General features: G+C 46.8%; 1 protein-coding gene and 1 long non-coding RNA gene across 3 annotated transcripts in view; one reads left to right on the forward strand and one right to left on the reverse strand.

The window, feature by feature from the left end:
* Nucleotides 1–6,919, reverse strand: part of CMBL (carboxymethylenebutenolidase homolog) — a 29,409-nt gene extending 22,490 nt beyond the window's left edge. The window contains exon 1 of one of the 2 annotated variants that reach the window (XM_014344832.4): nucleotides 5,723–6,919. The gene's annotated coding sequence lies outside the window, so the exon portion shown is untranslated. The remainder of the gene's footprint in view (nucleotides 1–5,722) is intronic. The other variant, XM_003821960.7, reaches the window with a different exon arrangement.
* Nucleotides 6,920–12,421: 5,502 nt separating this feature from the next.
* On the forward strand, nucleotides 12,422–20,767 carry LOC129397857 (uncharacterized). Its single transcript, XR_008625516.1, has 3 exons — nucleotides 12,422–14,600; nucleotides 17,266–17,453; nucleotides 20,294–20,767. It is a non-coding gene; the product is annotated as an uncharacterized LOC129397857 (long non-coding RNA).
* The last annotated feature ends 1,067 nt before the right edge of the window (nucleotides 20,768–21,834 follow it).

Here is a 21,834-nt window from a genome sequence, read left to right on the forward strand (position 1 = left end):
GTGCCCGCCACTATGCCCGGCTAATTTTTATATTTTTAGTAGAGACGGGGTTTCACCATGTTCGCCAGGCTGGTCTGGGCTGACTTCTTATCTGGGCTGACTTCTTATCTGGGCTGTTTGTTCTATGAGGACCTAGGGATCATAGAAAATCCTGGCCATTCCAGGAAGCCTCTAATCTGAATGTTTTTACTTTATTTTCAGTTGACATCCATTTTGCAAAAGGAATGCTTACAGCCAGGCGAGCAGTCCTCTAGGCTGATCCTGCAAGGTTATTCTCCTACAGGAGAGGCCCCGTGTGTGTCGAAGGCTGGACTCCTGCCCAGACCCTCCACGTGGGCACAGCAGCCAGGCCACGCCTTGTGCCAGGGGCCAAGTCCACAATGGGCAGGGCGAACAGTTTCTACCCTGGCAAGTCTCAGGGAACATACCCTTGACTCTCAACTAACTGTACTGTATTTCTGTATATACCTTTCAGGATTTTAGCTTCCTCCTGCAAATGCACTGTAAACCAAAAATAAAATTCCAAGCGTCCCAACTAACTGAATGGACCTCTCCTCTTGGCCAAGGCGATTCCAAAGAAACCTGTAAAACTAATTCAGGCCATGACAGGAAGGAGGGGCTAGGCTCAGTGGCTCATGCCTATAATTCCAGCACATTGGAAGGCCAAGGCTGGTGGATCACTTGAGGCAAGGATCCAAGACCAGCCTGGCCAACATGGTGAAACCTTGTCTCTACTAAAAAAAAAAAAAAAAAAAAATTAGCCAGGCATGGTGGTGCACACCTGTAATCCCAGCTACTTGGGCGGCTGAGGCAGGAGAATCGCTTGAACCCAGGAGGTTGCAGCGAGACTCTGTCTCAAAAAAAAAAAAAAAAAAGACAGGAAGGAGGAGTCCAACATACCTCATTATTCCCTCCTCCATTGAAGTTCAGGCACAAATGACCAGCATTAACATTCAAACAGAGGTCTCAAGACTGACGAAACAGACTTTTTGTAGAAATAAGGTATGAAATTCCAACCTGACTCAAATACAGCATCCAAGGATATAGACAGCAGGCCCTGAAACAAATCAAGTATTTTACCCCAAAATATTTTCGACGTATTTTGAAACAGCCCTGCAAAGCTATCTCTTGTAGGGGAAACTTACGTTCTGTAGAGAATCCCCTTCCCTTTCCAGGTCTCTTTCTGATCCTGAAAAGATTACCTGAGAGTCTGGCAGCTTTTAAAGGTCTGAACAGAAAACATTTGCTATCTATTGCCTCTAAGGGTAGCCATCTATGAGACTTCACCTACATAATAAGAACTTTGGTCTCTCAAACCTCTTATCTTAACCCAGACCCTCCTTTCTATTGATTCCAGGTCTTTCATTATTAATTTAACTCTTTCAACCAAGCACCAATCAGAAAACCTTTGAATCCCCCTGTGACCTGTAAGCTACCACCCTGACCCTGCCATCCCCGACCTTTGAGTTGTCCCACCTTTCCAGACTGAACCAATGTATACCTCACATGTATTGATCGAGTTCCTATGTCTCCCTAAATGTATAAAACCAAGCTGTAACTCAGCCACCTTGGGCACATGTTCTCAGGCCCTCTGGGGGCTGTGTCATGGGTCATGGTCCTCACATTTGGCTCAGAATAAACCTCTTCAAACATCTTACAGAGTTTGACTTCCTTCTGTCAACAACACATGTATTTATTAAAAGATAATTTTCAGAAAGAAGTAAAACCATCACTCTTCAACAGATATAAAAACAACATTGAGGATTGTCCTCTACTTGAACAACAGGAAAAAACTAACAGATGTTCTAACAGGCTTGAAGGAAAATCAAAAGAGCACAAATGCATGTGCTGGAAAGTGTAAACTAAAAACTCTAAGCCCCCAACCAACTGACTGGATCATCTCTTCACCAAGGAGACCCCAGAATAACCTTAAAAACTGAGTTATTGGCCATATAACTCAGTTATATAGTTATGGGTTGGGGGATCACACACCTCTCATTATCCGCCCCTGACTCACTAACCACCATGAGGCTTTCTTTTCTAAAGGCTAAACAGAAACTAGCCTCTTCAAACAACCCCACACTGATATCACCCAGCCTCATGATGCTGCCCTCCTTTTTGCCTGATAACAAAACACCAACCATGACATGGTTCTGGCCTGTCTACAGAGGGTGCACAGTAAGGACTTTTGTGTCCTCTGCTTCAGCTTTTAACAACAGAGGGCCAAAAATACCACCCTTGGATCATGCTAACGCAGTCATTTTTTGAACATGGCTCCCATGAAGAGGCAAAAAGCTCAATTGCCCACGTACACTGTTCTCCTTCAAAAATATTCATGGCTGAGAACAGTGGCTCATGCCTATACTCCCAACACTTTGGGAGGCCAAGACAGGAGGATCACTTGAGTCCAGGAGTTCAAGACCTGCCTGGGCAACACATGGAGACCCCATCTCTACAAAAAAAAAAAAAAATTAGAAAATTAGCCAGGCTTGGTGGCACACACCTGTGGTCCCAGCCTTTTAGGAGGCTGAGCTAGGAGGATCACTTGGGCCCAGGAGGTCAAGACTGCAGTGAGCCAATGATCATGCCACTGCACTCCAGCCTGGGGGACAGAATGAAACCCTGTCTCAAAAATATTAGCTAATTCATTATTTTAAAAATTCATAACCCCTCCTATAGCTTATTGAATCTGTGTGTTTGGCCACACTGTTCAGCACAGATCCCTGTACTATTCTTCCCACACTGGAAGGGTCTGTTTCCAGCTTCTGGCCAGAGACTACACTTCCCAGCCTGTCAGAATGGCCGCTTTGCAGGCTGCAACACTTTATGAGAAATAAAGCTCTCTTTTTCCAAATTTATGAAACTCATCATTCTTTAGTTGACAAAAGAAATGTTGAGATGAATTGCAAATGAAGACAAAATATCCTTTTGGCCAAACGCAGTGGCTCACACCTGTAATCCCAGCACTTTGGGAGGCTGAGGCAAGAGGATTGCTTGAGACTGGGAGTTAGAGACCAGCCTAGACAACATGTTTTTTTTTTTTTTAACTTTTTTCCACAGGAGGGGAAAGAGTCCATTAATTCTGCATGGAAACGGGATAGAATTTACAGATCTATCAGATCTGCCACTTACTCCTAAAAATGGCTCAACTACAATGAATGGAGCTGGAATCAGACAGCCCACAGGGTGTGCTATAGACATGGGTACTTTTCCACTGAGGCACTTCTTACACATGATGAGGTCCTTTATTGTGAGTAAGAAGGTTTCCTTTTCCTCCTGTGCTGGGGCAGGACTGTGTGTCTGAGATGCATGACAGAGTCCTCGTTACACATGCTGTCAATAAAGGCTTTTCTGTATCATGGCAGATGTGTTTGGGGCCACCTTCTGGTCATCCCCAGGTCAGTTCTGTGGTCTCCACTGGTGAGGTCTCTGGAAATCAGGACGCTTTTCCTAGCTCTGTGGAGTGCCCTGCAGGACACCCTGGTGGCCATGTTCGTCGGCAATGCCCACACTGGCCACCAGCACAAATGCATGATTCCCCATAGACGTTGCTGCAAGGTGCTGCATATGTGTGAATGACTTCTATGTGATGGTACGCACAGGAGAGGAGCATATGGAATTGGAATTTGCAGATCAAATACTCAACAGTGATCCCCATGGGTTTTGATGTGTAATTTTCCAGAGAGACTTGCTTGTGTGAGGCAGAGCTGGAGGGGCCACAAGAGTCACTCTGTAGGGGTGAAGGAGCCTCACTCTGCCTAACACAAGCATGTCCCTCTGGAAAATTACACATCAAAACCCATGGGGATCACTGTTGAGTGTTTTTTGTTTTTTGTTTTTTGTTTTTTGTTTTTTTTGAGACGGAGTCTCACTTTGTTGCCCAGGCTGGAGTGCAATGGTGCAATCTCCGCTCACTGCAACCTCTGCCCCACTGGTTCAAACGATATTCCTGCCACAGCCTCCTGAGTAGCTGGGATTATAGGCACATGCCACCACGCCTGGCTAATTTTTGTATTTTAGTAGAGACTGGGTTTCACCATGTTGGCCAGGCTGGTCTCAAACTCCTGACTTCAGGATACATCCACCTCGGCCTCCCAAAGTGCTAGGATTACAGGCATGAGCCACTGTGCCCAACCTTACAGTTGAGTGTTTGATCTGCAAATTCCAAGGGTATGCTCCTCTCCTGTGTGTACCTTCACAAGGCACTCCTTTACTCCGTATACATTTGCACTTCTTGACTTCTTTTGTGAACCAGTTACAACATCTGCCTATTTCTCTCTTTAATGAATAAAATAAAATATTTGTCACTTTTATATCTGTATAAAAGTCATGATTTCACCTTTGGCTGAAAATTATCTTTTAACAATGTAATCAGACTGGCAGTCAGACAGGTAAGAGAGGTGATAAAGTATGGTGAGGGTGTGGTTTTCCTGATTTCACGCCCTAAGGATTCAAATAACTCACAAGTCAGACTTCCAGGCACAACGCAGTTCTCCAACAGAAATAGAGAAAACAGATTTTGACAAGCAAAAGGGACTGGTGCAGTTGGGATTATAACAAGCAGGGAAGTCTAGGAATACATCTCCAGCCTCCTGGGAGAGCCCGAGCCCGGAGGGGGCAGAGAGCAGGAGGAGGGAGGTCTGGGGGAAGAGAGGTCTGCAAAGTAGGGGAAGGGAAGGCCAGGAGGGAGGGAGGCGCAGTGGGGAGGAGAGGAGAGAAGGGAGGAATACATTTCTGGACGCTTTAGAAATTTAGAAATAGAAACCACGTGGAAGTGCATCCAGGGCTCAGGGTTACAGAGGACCCCAAGACAACACAGGAAAGTGGGGTCTAATGGGAAAGGCACGAGGTTTCTCCTTTACTGCTTAAACATTGTAGGAACTTGCATGGCAAGTGATTTTCAATCTTGCAGCAGGGAAGGCAGGGCCAGTACTTATCCTTAGATGATTCTACAAACATCAAACTTCTCCAAATATTTATTTTTCAGCAGCCATGCTTGTATTTTCCAAGTGTCTATGGTCGAGATAGCATGAATTAGGAAGCTACCTGGATGAGCCCACAATGGCCCTCTTAGACATGCCAACGACGCCCCTGCAGAATCTGCTTTTTCTCTGGCTGTTCCTAGGCCTGGATAGGGTTCCCAGGCCTGGACAGGATTCCCCGGATACCGGCGAGGCTCATTACCAACCACTTTATTTTAAATGGGCTTTGAAAACAACAGGTGGCATCTTCCATCAGCACACCACACGGCTGTGGGGTGTAAACTGTCCAGTCGTTCCTGGCACACCTACCCAGCGTTTAGGATGCCCCACTTTTAGATCCATAGACCCAGCACCTCTCTTCTTAATACCCACCCTAAAGAAAAGCTGTCGAATGTGGATGCTGATTTAGTTGCAAATATGCTCAGTTTTTTAATAGTTTTATATTAGTAAAAACGCTACAACCAGAATGTCTCGCTGCAGGAAGAGAGTTACAAGGAGTATTTAACGGCATGGTGGAAAGGCTCCTCCGTGCTAAATGGCCAAAACGAACGCAAGTTTGCATACGGTGTGATTTCCACTACGTCTTTAAAATGCATGGCGAAACACCTACAGGAAAATACCAAAATGTAAACAGCGGCTGCTTCGGACGCATGGGATCGTGGAGGCTGCTGTTCTGCAAGGACAACGTATCACTTTTATGAAAGTCAGCTTCCGAAAACGGACTGTGGGAAGTTCCTTACCCGTGCACGCGGCAAAGACCTTCTTTGCCATAGTCAGAACACACGCGGGAGTTCAGAGCAGCGGGGCCCGGGCTTGTGTGGGCTTGTGTGCCCCGGGGACGCGCACGTACCTTGTCCCGCGGCCTGAGACTGCGCTGCACCGCGCGGAGGCCGAACCCAGAGGAGGCGGCGTGGCGCCGGGCGGGGACGCGAGAGGGACGTGGACGCGGCGACCGAGGACGCGGGGATCCCTGCGGGACCAGTGGCTCCAGTCGTAGCCTCCTGGGAGAGCCAAGCCCGGAGGGGGCGGAGAGGTGGAGGAGGGAGGCCTGGGGGAAGAGAAATCTGCAAAGTCGGGGAAGGGAAGGAAGGCCAGGAGGGAGGGAGGCGCAGTGGGGAGGAGACGAGAGAAGGGAGGGAGGGAGTGTGAGGGGAGGGGAAAAAGTGGGGTGGTCGGAGGGTGGGGTAGGGAGGAAGAGGGAGGGAGAGATGGGAGAGGCTCCAAGATAAAGAAAGGTGCAGGGAGAGGGGGTGGGAGGGAGGGAACCGCAGAGAGGAAGGGAGAAGAGAATCAGGAAGCCTTGAGGGAGGAGGCAGGGAGGCCAGGAGAAGGAAGACAGCCAGCCTTCTGTGAGATTTACGTGCGTGCCTGGCTTCCAAGACAAGTAACTTCTGTTGTAAATACAAATTAAGCTATTTTTTGTTTATTTTATTTTATTTTATTTTATTTTAGAGATAGGGTCTTATTCTGTCACCCAGGCTGGAGTGCAGTGACACAATCATAGATCACTGGAGCCTCGAACTCCTGGCTTCAAGTGATCCTCCCCTTCAGCCTCCCAAAGTGCTGGGATTACAGGTGTGAGCCACCATGCCCAGCCACAATTTTTTTTTTTTTTTTTTTTTTTTGAGATGGAGTCTCACCCTGTTGCCGAGGCTGGAGTGCAGTGGCACGATGTCAACCTCAACCTCACTGCAACCTCCACCTCCCGGATTCAAGTGATTCTCCTGCCTCAGCTTCCCCAGTAGCTGGGATTATAGGCACGCACCACCACGCCCAGCTAATTTTTGTGTTTTCAATAGAGACGGAGTTTTACCGTGTTGGCCAGGCTGGTCTCGAACTCCTGACCTCAAGTGTTCCACCTGCTTCGGCCTCCCAAAGTGCCGAGATTACAGGCATGAGCCACCGCACCCGGCCCCAGCCCCAAATTAAGCCTTTTTTAAAAAAGAAATTAATACACGTTTCATACTTGCCTCCTCCTTCGTATTTTCTCTGGTCATCTGCCCAAGGTTATGACAACAGCTTCAACTTGGCTGCAGAAGCACACCCCTGTGGCTCACTCAAACTGGAAACATACAGGAAAAGGGAATTCTAGGAATATAGCTCAGCCTGGACAAATGGGCACATTAAAAAGCCATTGCACCATGGTGGCCGCACTTCCTGCCATCCCCACTGCAAAGGTGTTGTTATGGACTGAATGTTTGTGTCCCCTCCAAAATTTGTAGGTTGAAATCCTAACCACCCCGCCCATGGTGGTATTTGGAGGCGGGGCCTTTGGGAGATGCTTAGGTCATGAGGGTGGAGCCCCCAAGAATGGGATTTGTGCCATTACAAAAAGAGGCAAGGGAGCTTGCTTCCTCATCTCTATGCCAGGAAGAGGACACTCACCAAGAACCCAATCCTGCTGGCCCATCCCAGACTTCCAACTTCCAGAACTATAAGAAATAAATGTTGTTTAAGCTACCCAAGTCTATCTATGATGTTTTTGTTGTTGTTGTTGTTGCTGTTTTTGAGACAGAGTCTCGCTGTGTCGCCCAGGCTGGAGTGCAGTGGTGCCATCTCGGCTCTCTGCAACCTCCGCCTCTCGGGTTCAAGCAATTCTCCTGCCTCAGCCTCCTGAGTAGCTGAGACTACAGACATGTACCACCATGCCCAGCTACTTTTTGTATTTTTAGTGGAGATGGGGTTTCACCATGTTGGTAAGGATGGTCTCAAACACCTGACTTCAGGTGATTCACTGGCCTCGGCCTCCCAAAGTGCTGGGATTACAGGCGTGAGCCACCTCGCCCAGCCTGGTGTTTTTGTTATAGCAGCCCAAACGGACTAAAACAGTGTTTTCCTGCTAGAGATACACTAATTTTCTTTCAGACAGGATCTTTCAAAACCCAGTCTGAAACATCTGCAGTTGAATTATTTTATGGGCTTGGAATTTCTCTAAAATAATGGTTAGGGATTTTTTAAACATCAGAATAATTTAAAAAGTTACCAAAGTGTTATTACCCAGAACAAATTCAGGGTCAGCGCCAAAGAAAAAAATTTATTTACTTTTTTTGAGACAGGGTCTCACTCTGTCACCCAGACTGGAGAGCAGTGGAACGATCACAGCTCACTGCAGCTTCTACTTCCCTGGGCTCAGGTGATCCTCCCACCTCAGCCTCCTAAGTAGCTGGGACTACAGGCATGTCACCCAATTAAGTTTTTGTTTGTTTGTTTGTTTGTTTTTGTTTTTGTAGAGACGGGCTTTCGCCCTGTTGCCCAGGCTGAAGAAAAATTCTTGTTTCCATCCTACAACGCGCAAATTGCTTGTGACACCTAAAAGGACAATTTTTCAACTTCACCAATTTTAGTGACAAACTCCATGGAAAATTAATCACACAAGTGATTATTTAACCTAGGCTCTTAAAAAAATTAAGTTTCCTTCTTACAGAAACTCTCAGCAGAAATGAACTCTAAGATTTCATGGAGTTCCCTATAAATTAAAGAGCTATGACTCAGCGTTTGCTGCTCATTACCCCTCCAAAGTTATCTTTATTTTTCATTATAAAATAGGTAACTAAATTCCAGGGACAGAATGAGTTCAAGCTGAATTAACAAACAGGGCAAGGTCAAAGTTAAATAAAATTGCTGACTCTGCTCAAACTCCTGTGATTTACACTGACCTTGAAGGCAAGGCCAGGAAAAGTATTCCTTGGAATTGCTCCTCTAAAGACGCTTGGAACAAAATCAGAAAAAGTGCTGCTGTGTTTCAGAACATCTCAAAATAATACCTGAGGGCACACGTATTCTATGTCATCTGTTACCATTTCCTGGCCGTGCTGCTGACTCAGCCTCCAGCACTCCTTGGTGGAGCTGCAGGGAGCCCGCTGGGAAAGCGCTGAATCCTGTGCACAGGGCAGGCACTGCTGGTGAAGACAGGTGAGAGGCTGGGTAGGTGATTTCTAGAAGGTTCTTGAGCACCAGTCAGCCATCTTGTCATCCCCAGATAGAAAGCTTAAATTTGCTTTTTTTTTTCACTTTTTATTAATGAAAATGTACAAACATATAGAAAGGTGGAAAGAAGAATACAATTAATTCCCATATACCCCAGGCCTAAATATAATTATCTTTAGTATTTTGCTAAACTTGCTTCATCAATTTTTTTTCAAAAGTGTAGAAATTATAGACAACCTGACATTTTACCCCTTAATAATTTTGTAGTAGTCAGCCTCCAAGATGACTCATAACGTGCCCTGCCTCTGAGAAATCACAACCCTATGTAGTCTCCTACACTTACCATGGTTGGTCTGTGTGACCAATAGTATACCAACATAGTGATGGTGTATTAGTCTGTTTTCATGCTGCCAATAAAGACATACCCGAGACTGGGCAATTTACAAAAGAAAGAGGTTTAATGGGCTTACAGTTCCACGTGGCTGGGGAGGCCTCACAATCATGGTGGAAGGCAAGGAGGAGCAAGTGACATCTTATGTGGATGGTGGCAGGAAAAGAGAGCTTGTGTAGGGTAACTCCTTCCTATAATACGATCAGATCTTGTGAGACTTACTCACTATCATGAGAACAGCATGGGAAAGACCTGCCCCCAGGCCAGGTGCCGTGGCTCACGCCTGTAATCCCAGCACTTTGGGAGGCCAATGCGGCCAGATCACCTGAGGTCAGGAGTTTGAGACCAACCTGACCAACATGGTGAAACCCCGTTTCTACTAAAAATACAAAAAATTAGCTAGGCATGGTGGTGGGTGCCTGTAATCCCAGCTACTCAGGAGGCTGAGGCAGAAGAATCTCTTGAACCCAAGAGGGGGAAGTTGCAGTGAGCTGAGATTGCACCACTGCACTCCAGCCTGGGTAACAAGAGCAAAACTCCATCTAAAAAAAAAAAAAGAAAGACCTGCTCCCAGGATTCATTACCTCCCATCGGGTCCCTCCCACAACACACAGGAATTCAAGATGAGATTTGGGTGCGGACACAGCCAAACCATATCAGATGGTACGTCTCTTCCAACATTAGATTAGAGAAGACTCTGGGACTTCCACCTCTCTCTTCTCTCTCTCTCTCTCTGTGTGTGTGTTTCTGTGTGTCTGTGTGTGTGTGTGTCTAGCTTTCTCTCTCAGATCACATGCTGTAGAGGAAGTCAGCTCCCAGCCATGTCTTGAGTAGCCTCTGGAGCAAAGAAATCTGTGACCCACAGCCATGTTCCTGGGCCATCCTGGACAAGAATCCTTCAGCCTCAGCCAAGTGTCAGATGCTATAACCCCATGGTAACCTCCTGAGAGACCCTGAGCCAGAAACTCCAACTAAGCCACTCCCAGACTCCTGAACCTCAAACTGTGCAAGATAATAATGTTTATTGTTGTGAGCTGCTAAGTTTTGGGCTAAATTGTGACACAGCGATTGTTAGTTCACACAGATGTTGATACCTTTGATACCTGGAAGTGGGGTGCTGCTATGACAACACTTCATGTGTGATAGTGACTTTGGAACTGTGGCTTTGGATTATCGAGAGTGTTAGTGAAAGCCTTGATTTACCCGAAAAAACCTGTTGATAAAAGATTCACGTCTTTTGTTTTTGTTTTGTTTTTTAGAGACAGGGCCTCACGCTGTTGCTCAGGCTGCGGTGGCATGGTCATAGCTCTTTGCAGCTTCAAACTCCTGAGCTCAAGCGATCCTCCTGAGTCAGCCTCCCAAAGTGCTGGATTACAGGCACATGCCACCACACTGGGCCTAAGACTCGGATCTTTAAAGATTGCAAGTGAGCACTTGTAGGAAAGTGAGGTCAATGAACTAGAACCTGGAGGAAGGGGGTCCTTGTTATGCAGTGGCAGACAGTTTGGCAATGCTGTTGACTGCAGTTATGTAGACAGAAGCAAATTAGCTGGGTAATCTGGCCAAGGAGATCTTCAATTGGTGTTTAAAGTACTACCTAGTTTTTTCTAATTCCTTCTAGTAAGATGCTAGAAGATAGGTCAACAAAAGGAAAGACAGTTAAATATAAATGAATTAGAACTGGATAGTTCTGGAAATTCTCAGTCTGCCTAGATGGCAAATGTATTAGGCCGTTCTTGCACTGCTATAGAGAAATACCTGGGCCAGGTGTGGTAGCTCACACCTGTAATCTCAGCACTTTGAGAGGATCACAAACAAAACAGGAGGATCACTTGAGCCCAGGAGTTTAAGACCAGCCTGGGCAAGGTAGTGAGACTCCGTCTCTACAAAAAAGTGAAAAAATTAGCTCGGTGTGGTGGTGCATGCCTGTAGTCCCAGCTACTTGGAAGACTGAGGTGGGAGGATTGCTTGAGCAAAGGAGTTCAAGGCCGCAGTGAGCCAAGATCACACCACTGCACTGCAGCAATAGTCAGGCTCTGTTGCTCAAGATGGAGTACAGTGGCATAATCTTGGCTCGCTGCAGCCTCAACCTCCCAGGCTCAAGTAATCCTCCCACTTTAGCCTCCCGAGGAGCTGGGAATATAGGTGCAACCACCACACTCAGCTGTTTTTAAAATTTCCTTGTAGAGAGAGGGTTTCACCATGTTGCCCAGGCTGGTCTCGAACTCCTGGGCTCAAGCTATCTGCCCGCCTTGGCCTATCAAAGTGTTGGGACCACAGCACCTGGCCGTCAGACACTTACACAAGCAGATCTCATGGGAACTCAGAACAAGATCTCACTTATCAGCAAGAGGATGACTCGAGCCATCCATGAGCTTCAGTTTTGAATCACCCCCATGATCCAAACTCTTCCCTCCTACCAGGCCCCACCTCAAACACTGAGGATTATATTTCAACATGAGATTTGGGTGGGGACAAATATCCAAACTATATTAGCAAATTATGAAACAATTAAGAAATGGCTTCTAAGCAAAGATCAAATGCAGGTCCTGCCAGAAAAACTGTGGTCCAAGATGAACCCTTAGGTGTGACTGTAAGATTCCAAAGAGATATAAGGTGGCATCTCAGAGTACCACTGAGTCAGACAAAGGGCCTGCTCTATAGAGTAAAGGTGCACCCCACAGCCTCTCTCAATCAAAGGAGAGTGCTTCTAGGAAGCTTAGGGGCTTTGTCCCTCAGCTGTCTGCAGAAGCCAAAGGTAGAGAACAGATTTGTGGGTGTTGCATTTGTCTATGGAGTGAACCCCAATAAAATTCACAGCAAATCCATAGTTTAAGAGAATTGTATATACGGAAATGTTACCAGCTTGGACTGAAAGGAACAGAAATAATACAACCTAAAAAGAAGACCTTATTTGTTACTTACTTTGGGGGGAGGGGACAGGGTCTTGCTCTGTCAATCAGGCTGGAGTGCAGTGGCACGATCTTGGCTCACTGCAGCCTGGACCCCCTGGGCTAAAACAATCCTCCCACCTCAGCCTCCCCAGTAGCTGGGACTACTGGCACATGCCATCATACCTAATTAGCCATGTCATCATGGCTAATTTTGTTTTTATTTTTTGTAGCAATGAGGGTTTCACTATGTTGCCCAGGCTGGTCTCGAACTCTTGGGCTGAAGTGATCCTTCCACCCCAGCCTCCCAAAGTGCTGGGATTACAGGAATGAGCTACAATGACTGGCCAAAAAGAAGACCCTAAAAGTTCTACTGTCAAGCAGTGGACTGAGGCTGCTCCCCAGCCACACACATGACACCTTTTTTTCTCCCTTTGTGAACAGGGGCGTCTGGAGTAGTTATTCTGTGTTCTCTTACATGTTCAATTGGGGAGGGAGAGGCAGAGGTAGACAGACAACCTATCAAGAAGAATTATAATGTAGAAACTGTATTTAAGGAAATAAAGTCCCACCTGGACTTGATTTAGATGATCTGGAGATGGAACTGATGCTACAATGGGATAAGCCTTTGGGGAACTTTGGAAGGAGTTGATGGTATTTTGCATGTGGGAAGGATGTGAACCTTTGGAGACCAGAAGGTGGACTGTGGCTGTCTGCTGGCTGGCCTGTACTGATTCTCACCTTCTAGCAGTCATACCCTTCAGTAGTCCCCAACCCCGCTGTGCCTCATCGCACCATAGTTTGTCTGTGAGACCAATGACATGCAACAGAAGTAATGTGCTATGGTTTGAATGTTTGTCCCCGCCAAAGCTCACGTTGAAATTTAATCCCAAATGTGGCAGTGCTCAGAGGTGGGGCCTTTAGGAGGTGATTGGGTCATGAGGGCAAAATGGGTCAATCCATTCATGGATTCATGAATTTATCTTGGGAGTGAAACTGGTGGCTTTATAAGAAGAGGAAGATCTACCTGAGCTAGCACGCTCAGTCTCCCTGCCGCCTGATGCCCTGCGCTCCTTGGGACTCTGCAGGCTCCACCAGCAAGAAGGCCCTCGCCAGATGCAGCCCCTCAACTCTGGACTGCTTGGCCACCATAACTGTAAGAAACAAGTTCTTTTACTTTGCAAATTACTCAGTTTTAAGTGTTCTGTTATAAGCTACAGAAAAACGGATAAAACATAACAGGCTGTCACTTCTGATGTTAACTTATTTTTATAAGTGGCTTCATCTTGGCCTCTATTTTCCACTCTCGCTCCCTCTGTCAGATCACTTGCTCTGGGAGGTGCCAGCAGCCCTGTGAGGAGGCCCACGTGGTGAAGAACTGACGCTGCTGGCCAGAGCCAGCCATGAGCGGAGGCTTCTTTCCAGGATCCATGTGGCTGGGTCATCTTGGACACAAATCCTCCAGCCCCAGTGAAGTTTCAGATGACTGCAGCTCTGGCCAACATCTTGATGGTCACTTCCTGAGAGACCCTGTGCCAGAACCATGGGCTAAGCCACCCCCAGATTCCTGACCCTCAAAAACTGTATGAAATACTACATATGCGTGTTTTACATCACTAAGTGTATTAAGCATGTGTTTCTTTTTCTTTTTCTTTTCCTTTTCCTTTTTTTTTTTTGAGATGAAGTCCCACTCTGTCACCCAGGCTGGAGTGCAATAGCACGATCTCGCCTCACTGCAACCTCTGTCCCCTGGGTTTAGCAACTCTCCCACTGTCAGCCTCCCAAGTAGCTGGGACTACAGGCACGCACCACCACACCCAGCTAATTTTTTTGTATTTTTAGTAAAAACGGGGTTTCACCATGTTGGCCAAGCTGGTTTTGAACTCTTGACCTCAAGTGATCTGCCCGCCTCGGCCTCCCAAAGTGCCGGGATTACAGGCCTGAGCCACCACGCCTGGCCCAAGCATGTGTTTCTGATTTTTTCACAGGTGGGGCCTTGCTGACCCTGGAAAGGCTGCCCTTCCTGGGGCTGGCCAGTTCCTACTGGAGAGAGTGCCTGCCTTTCAAATGCCAACGAACCAATCCAGAGCCCCTACCGCACCACCTCCTTCACTGAGCTCTCACACTGTTGCAGGACTTCTCCTTAGTTCAGCTAAAGATGGAGTCCTTATCACACAGGCACGAAAATTTAGGCTTGCAGACAATTGAAGAGTGAGAAAAACGGGGTTTATTGGGCAAAAAGAAAAAAATGGGAAAGAGAGACTTTTAGCAAAGCAAGAGAGCGTGCTTCCTGCCTGTGGGCTTCCCGCCTCGCAGATTGAATTCCAGGTTCCACACAGGAAGAGGAGGGGCCAAGCTCCTCCCCTCCGCAAACTGCGCGAACTACTGTGGCTCCACTCCAGTACGCAGGTAGGTCCGAGGCTCTGCCAGGGAGCCCTTCCCACCTGGCTGCCTCATCAGGGCTCTCAGGGCCACTATCCACCTGCACTAATGACTCTAGGGCCAGGTACCAGACAACTAGAGTTGGCCCTTATGCCCCGGAGCCTGCCGAAAGTACTCAGACTCACCAATCCTACTCCTGCTTATCCTGCCTTACCCATTCCTATTCAAAAACCACAGTCAAGCCCCTTGTTCACATTTGCCCTGCTCCTTCTGCTTCTTGACCCACCACGGTGCTTCCCAGCGTAGCCACTTGTGGCATAGTGTGTTTCTTTTTCTATCTTTTTTTTTTTTTTTTTTCTGAGACACAGTCTTGCTCTATGGCCCAGGCTGCCAGGCTGGAGTGCAGTGGCCCGATCTCAGCTCACTGCAACCTCCGGCTCTCGGATTCAAGCGATTCTCCTGCCTAAGCCTCCCAAGTAGCTGGGGTTACAGGCGCCCGCCACCACGCCCGGCTAATTTTTGTATTTTTAGTAGAGACAGGGTTTCACCATGTTGGCCAGGCTGGTCTCGAACTCCTGATCTTAAGTCATCCACCTGCCTCGGCCTCCCAAAGTGCTGGGATTACAGGCGTGAGCCACCGCGCCCGGCAACTTTTGGTTCTTTTATCTCTGTAGTCTTTTTTAACCTAAGTAACCCCTTTGGTGATTTTAATTTTAAAATATGTCCACAATGCTTTTTCCCTTCCTCCCTTCCTTCCTTCCTTCCTTCCTTCCTTCCTTCCTTCTTTCCTTCCTTCCTTTCTTTCTTTCCTTCCTTCCTTCCTTCTTTCCTTTCTTTCCTTCCTTCCTTCTTTCTTCTCTCTTTCCTTCTTTCTTTTCTTTTTATTTCTTTCTCTTTCTTTCTTTGTTTCTCTCTCTCTCCTCTCTCTTTCCCTTCCTCCATTCCTCTCTCTTTCTCTTTCTTTCTCTCTCTCTCTATCCTCTCTCTTTCCCTTCCTCCCTTCCTCCCTCTCTCTCTCTCCCTCTCCCTCTCTCCCTCTCCCCCTCTCCCCCTCTCCCTCTCCCCGCTCTCTCTCCCTCTCCCTCCCTCTCCCTCTCTCTCCCTCTCTCTCTCCCTCTCTCTCTCCCTCTCTCTCTCTCTCTTTCGTGACAGGGTCTCACTCTATCACCCAGGCCGGAGTTCAGTGGCATGTGCCATGATCTCAGCTTATGGCAACCTGTTCCTCCCGGGTTCAAATAATTCTCCTGCCTCAGCCTCCCGAGTAGCTGGGATTACAGGCATGCACCACCACACCTGGCTACCTGGCTAATTTTTATAATTTTAGTAGAGAGGGGTTTCACAGTGTTGGCCAGGCTGGTCTGAAACTCCTGGCCTCAAGTGATCCGCCTCAGCCTCCCAAAGTGCTGGGATTACAGGTGTGAGCCACCGCACCAGGCCCCACAAATGCTTTGATTCTCTGCATTCAAAAGACACAGCTTCCCCTTGAGTGTGGGCCGTACTTAGCGAGTCACTTCTAATAACTAGAATCTGGCAAAAGTAAAAGCCTGTGCCTTCCGGGACTAGGTCATAAAAAGCATGTGGCTTTCCCCTTGATTTCTCTTGGGCCACCTTGTGAGCTGTTGTTTACTGGTGTTTTAAGTGTTGGAGTAACTTATTACTCAGCAATAGATAACTGAGACAGTGTCCATTTAACTCACTCCTTTACCATATTTCCTGTGAACCAGAAATTAAATGTAGAGGCTAGATTAGTTTCAGGTTAAACATTTTTGACAAGAATATTTATAGACTGTCTTAAGAACTTCCTGTCACAATAAATCAGGAGGTACATGCTAGATACTCTACTATTAGTGGTGTTAAGTTTGATCACTTGGTTCCATTACTAAACATCTCATACCACGTGGCAGAGTAGATTATTGCCCAGTAATCCTCCCTGGCCCATCCAGTTCTCATAAGAGGGGTGTTTTTGCGATCTCACTGCTACTTGGCTCAGCCATGGGACTCGCTTTGGCCAATAGGATATTAGTATACATGATGCAAGTTGAGGCTTGAAGCATGCTAGTGTGCTTGGGCCTGCCTTCCTGTGTCTGCCATTACCACGAGAAGGGCTTCTCCCAGGCAGCTGTCCTCCCCTGAACCTGAGCCCCAGCCAGAGTCATCCCTTGAAGCAGCACTGTCCAGCCAAGCCCAGTCTACATCAGCTGGCCTCCAGATCTGTGAAAATAAATAATGTTGTTTTCAGGCACTTCATTTTGGGTTGGTGTTTTTAGGCAGCACACACAGCCAAACGAGATTGCTGCTACATTCACCAGCCTGCTTTTCTCAGAGAATCAGCCTGCTGGTCCATAGGTGTGGGCATGCAGCTGCCATGTTTAGACAGCAAGATCCTGCCCCCGGGACCATGGTGGATCAGACTAGGGTGGGCACCTGATGTAAGTTAGACCTTTGATTTAGGGTGACAGTAAACTAGCTAGTGTGCGGGAATAGTAACAGATAAATGCAGGAGCCGTGGGTTGGCCATATTCTGCTAGGGAAGCAGGTCTAATGTGAGGAGAAACAATGAAGAAGATGAAAATTAGGGAGGGTCCTGCCAATGTTTTAGGTTCCGGCTCCCATCCCTTTCAGAGGCCCAGATCCACCCCGACCTTCAGTTCTAGCAAACTCCATCCTTAAAATTGTCCCTTTTACATTTCAGATAATGTCACTTGTCAACTGAGGAATGACGAGGTTCATAAACCTAGAAAGAAGAGCTTTCTTCTCATAAAGGGCTGCAGCCTGCAGGGCAGCCATTGTGACAGGCTGAGAAGCAGAGCCTCCAGCCAGAAGCCAGAAACAGACCCTTCCAGGGGCAGAAGAACAAGACAGGAATTTATGCTGAATGAGGTACCAAATACACACATTTGATAAGCTATGGGAGGAGCATTGAATATTGATGAGAAGAGAAATAGGCACATGTGCAGTCAAGCTCCACGCCTCTCCCTGGGACCTGTGTTCAAAAAATGGCAGGGTTAGCATGATCCGAGGGTGGAGTTTTCAGGCCTCTGACATCAAAAGATGAGTCAGAGGACATGAAAATCCTCACTGTGCATCCTTCAGAGATCTGCCAGAACGACTTCGTGGCCAGCAGTCTCTTATCTAACTACTCCGCAGCTAGTAGTCCTCTTAACCGAGGATGCCGGTCAGTTATTTTGTCCAGACCACATGAGGGCAGGGCAGCATTAGCTGGCTGGTTGATACCAGGAGTGAAGCCTCTTTCCCAAGGGTTGGTTTCTGTTTAGACCCCTAGGAAGGAAAGCCTCATGGTCGTTATCCAGGGCATCGGGGTATAATGAGGCATGTCCAACCTTCCATACCATCATGGTCAGGAACTCCGTTTTCAAGGTTTCTCTGGGGTCCCCTTGGCCAGGAGGGAGTCTGGAGACCGTCAGTTGCTTAGGAGGCTTAGAATTTCACTTTTATTTCTCATACTGGATTTCCAGCAACTTTAAAAAATTTTTTTGAGACAGGTTCTCACTGTGTTACCCAGGCTGGAGTGCAGTGGCTCGGTCTCCAGTGACGCAAGCTCCCTGCAACCTCTGCCTCCCAGGTTCAAGCGATTCTTATGCCTCAGCCTCTCCAGTAGCTGGGATTACAGGTGTGTGTCACTATACCTGACTAATTTTTGTATTTTTTAGTAGAGACAGGGTTTCACCATGTTGGCCAGGCTGGTCTCGAACTCCTGACCTCAAGTGATCCACCCACCTTGGCCTCCCAAAGTGCTGGGATTACAGGCATGAGCCACCGCGCCCTGCCTATGTTTGCAATTTAAGTTTCATAATACACATGCCTGAACCAACTTCATACAGGTATGCCCCTGACCAGACCTGTATTAATTTCTTGTGGCTGTCATAACAAATGACCAGAAGCTTGGTGGATTCAAACAACAGAAACGTATTCTTTCACAGTTCTGAAGACCGCAAGTCTGGCAGGGTGTGCCCCCTCTGAAGACTCTAGGGGAGTGTATTATTCTGGTCTCACATTGCTATAAACAACTGCCTGTGGCTGAGTGCAGTGGCTCACACCTGTAATCCCAGCACTTTGGGAGGCCTAGGTGGGCGGATCACTTGAGGTCAGAAGTTCGAGACCAGCCTGGCCAACATGGTGAAACCCCATCTCTACTAAAAATACAAAAAAAAAAAAAAAAATTAGCTGGGTGCGGTGGTGCATGCCTGTAATCCCAGCTACTCAGGAGGCTGAGGCAGGAGAATCGCTTGAACCCAGGAGGCAGAGGTTAGAGTGAGCTGAGATCATGCCATTGTACTCCAGCCTGGACAACAAGAGTGAAGCTCTGTCTCAAAAGAAAAGAAAAGAACTACCTGAGACTGGGTAATTTATGAAGAAAAGAGGTTTAATTGACTCACAGTTCCACAGGCTGTAGAGGAAGCATGGCTGGAAGGCCTCAGGAGACCTACAATCATGGTGGAAGGGGGGGGAAACTGGCACATCTTCACCTGGCTGGAGCAGGAGAAGAGAGAGGGAAGGGGGAGGTGCCACACACTCTAAACAACCAGATCTTGAGAACGCATGATGAGGAGAACAGCAAAGGGGAAGTCCACTCCCCCACCCCTGTGATCCAATCACCTCCCACCAGGCCCCTCCTCCAACATTGAGGCTGACAATTCGACAGGAGATTTGGGTGGGGCACAGAACCAAACCATATCAAGGAGAATCCCTTCTTGCCTCTTCTGGCTTCTGGAGGATCCACGTGTTCCTTGGCTTTTGGCCGCATCACTCCAATCTCTGTCCCCCTCCGTGGGCTGCATCATCTTCTTTTACAAGGACACTTCTTGAATTTAGGGCCCACCCAGATCATCCAGGAAGATCCCATCTCAAGATGCTTGACTTAATCACATCTGCAAAGACCCTTTTTCCTAATAAGCTCACATTAATGAATTCTGGGTATTAGGGCAAGCACCTCATACCTCAGGCAGGATTCTTGCCAGGCCTCCGTCAGAATACCCTCAAAACTTGGTGCATCTACCAGGAGCGGGGGCTCATGCCTGTAATCCCAACACTTTGGGAGGCTGAGGCAGGCAGATCACTAGAGATTGGGAGTTCGAGACCAGCCTGGCCAACATAGTGAAACCCCGTCTCTACAAAAAATACAAAAATTAGCTAGGCATCGTGGCATATGCCTATCATCGCAGCTACTCAGGAGTTTGAAGCATGAGAATGGCTTGAACCTGGGAGGCAGGTTGCAGTGAGCCAAGATGTTGCCACTGCACTGCAGCCTGGGTGACAGAGTGAGACTCCGTCTCAAAAAAAAGAAAAAAAAATTGGTGCATGTGTTATATCGATTCCAAACATATAGCATTTTAAATATCCACAAAAGTTGTGTGTGGTCTGAAAAATAAGAAAAAGCAAGATTCAAACAAGGTTTAAATTCGTTCATATTGAAAGGAACAAGGATTTACATATTTATGGATCCCTATTAAAGTCAAAGGTGTTTGAATTAAGCAAAGTGTATAACTGAAGTGTAGCAACATAGGCCACGCTAACACTTCTTCAGGTTATGGGGGTGGGTCATTGACAAAGCAACTGTAGAAAGGGCCCTGCATGATAAATGGCAGTGGGAAGAGTCATTCGAGATCCCTGCAGCATTGGGACTCACGTTTGCCTGCAGTCCCTGACCTTAGTGGCCTTAATTAACCAGCATGGTAACTATCCTTTTTTTTTTCTTCCAGACTGAGTCTCGCTCTGTCGCCCAGGCTGGAGTGCGGTGGTGTCATCTCGGCTCACTGCAGTCTCCACCTCCCAGGTTCAAGTGATTCTCCTGCCTCAGCCTCTGGAGCAGCTGGGGTTACAGGTGTGCACCACCACACCAGGCTAATTTTTGTATTTTTAGTAGAGATGGGGTTTTGCCATGTGGGCCAGGCTGGTCTCAAAACTCGTGACCTCAGATGATCCACCCACCATGGCCTCCCAAAATGCTGGGATTACCAGTATCATGAAATGCAGGTGAGCCACCGCACCCAGCCATCTCTCTTTTTACTACTTAGCAACCTTGGCACACGCCACCATGCCTGAAGAATTGTTTTAAGTCATTTTTTGCAGAGATGGGTGGGGTCTAGCTATGTTTCCCAGGCTGGTTTCCAAGTCTTGGCCTCCAGTGATCCTTCCACCTCAGCCTCCCGAAGTGCTGGGATTACAGGCATGAACCACCATAACCAGACAGGTATGTATCTTTTGGTTGGAGAAGATTTATAATTAAGTACTGAAAACTTGTGAGACTCAAAACCATACCATAGTATTAATATGAAATTTGTTTAAATAGGGATATGTGCATTTTTGGTATTTTATGTTCTTAATATAGTTAAGAGAATTTGGCCTGTTAAAAAGGTCAGACATGTAACATAAAGTTAAAAGGTATGAGTAAATAGTTAATTTAGACTTGTGATTTAAGGATGAAGTCTCATTTTATTTACCATATTGAAATGCTCAGGAGAGAATTTGTTTTTCTTCCTTTGCAAATTTAATGTATTAGATTTCCTATAATTATTTAGTATTCGGGAATTTTTGTTGTTGTTAATTCAGACAGCAAAAGTACTCTAAAAGGAAATCAGTTACATTAAATTTATAAATGTTGTTGAAAAGGTTTGAAGATGGTTAATTAACTAAGTTAGGCTGGGCGCAGTGGCTCACACTTATCATCCTAGCACGTTGGGAGGCTAAGGCGGGCAGATCGCTTGAGTTCAGGAGTTGGAGACCAGTCTGGGCAACATGGTGAAACCCCGTCTCTACAGAAAATAAAAAAATTAGCCAGACATGGTGGTGAGTGCCTGTAGTCCCAGCTACTTAGGGGGCTGAGGTGAAAGGATCACTCGAGCCCAGGAGGTTGAGGCTGCAGTGAGCCAAGATCACACCACTGACTCCAGCCTGGGTGACAAAGTGAGACCTTGTCTCAAAAAAAAAAAAACTTTTCTTTTTTAATTAACTAAGTTAGTAAATGAGACCAAGTAATATCCAAAGACCTCTTAAAACAGATTCCTGAGTATCCTAGATGTATAAGAAAAATGAGATCTATAACCTAAAATTTAATAACTAATGAAAGAATACACATTTAGGATTTGTACATTTAATATGTTGAAAATCAAAACATGAAGCCAAAATGAACATCTGCATAGTTCCTCTGTACCTACAAGCTACCCTCAAGGATACCAAAAACCTCGTTTTAACAAATCCATGCCATCCCTTGTCCATTTCTGGCTGCCAATGTATTGAATAC

The sequence above is a fragment of the Pan paniscus genome, chromosome 4, assembly GCF_029289425.2.
Source record: "Pan paniscus chromosome 4, NHGRI_mPanPan1-v2.0_pri, whole genome shotgun sequence".
Lineage (NCBI taxonomy): Eukaryota > Metazoa > Chordata > Mammalia > Primates > Hominidae > Pan > Pan paniscus.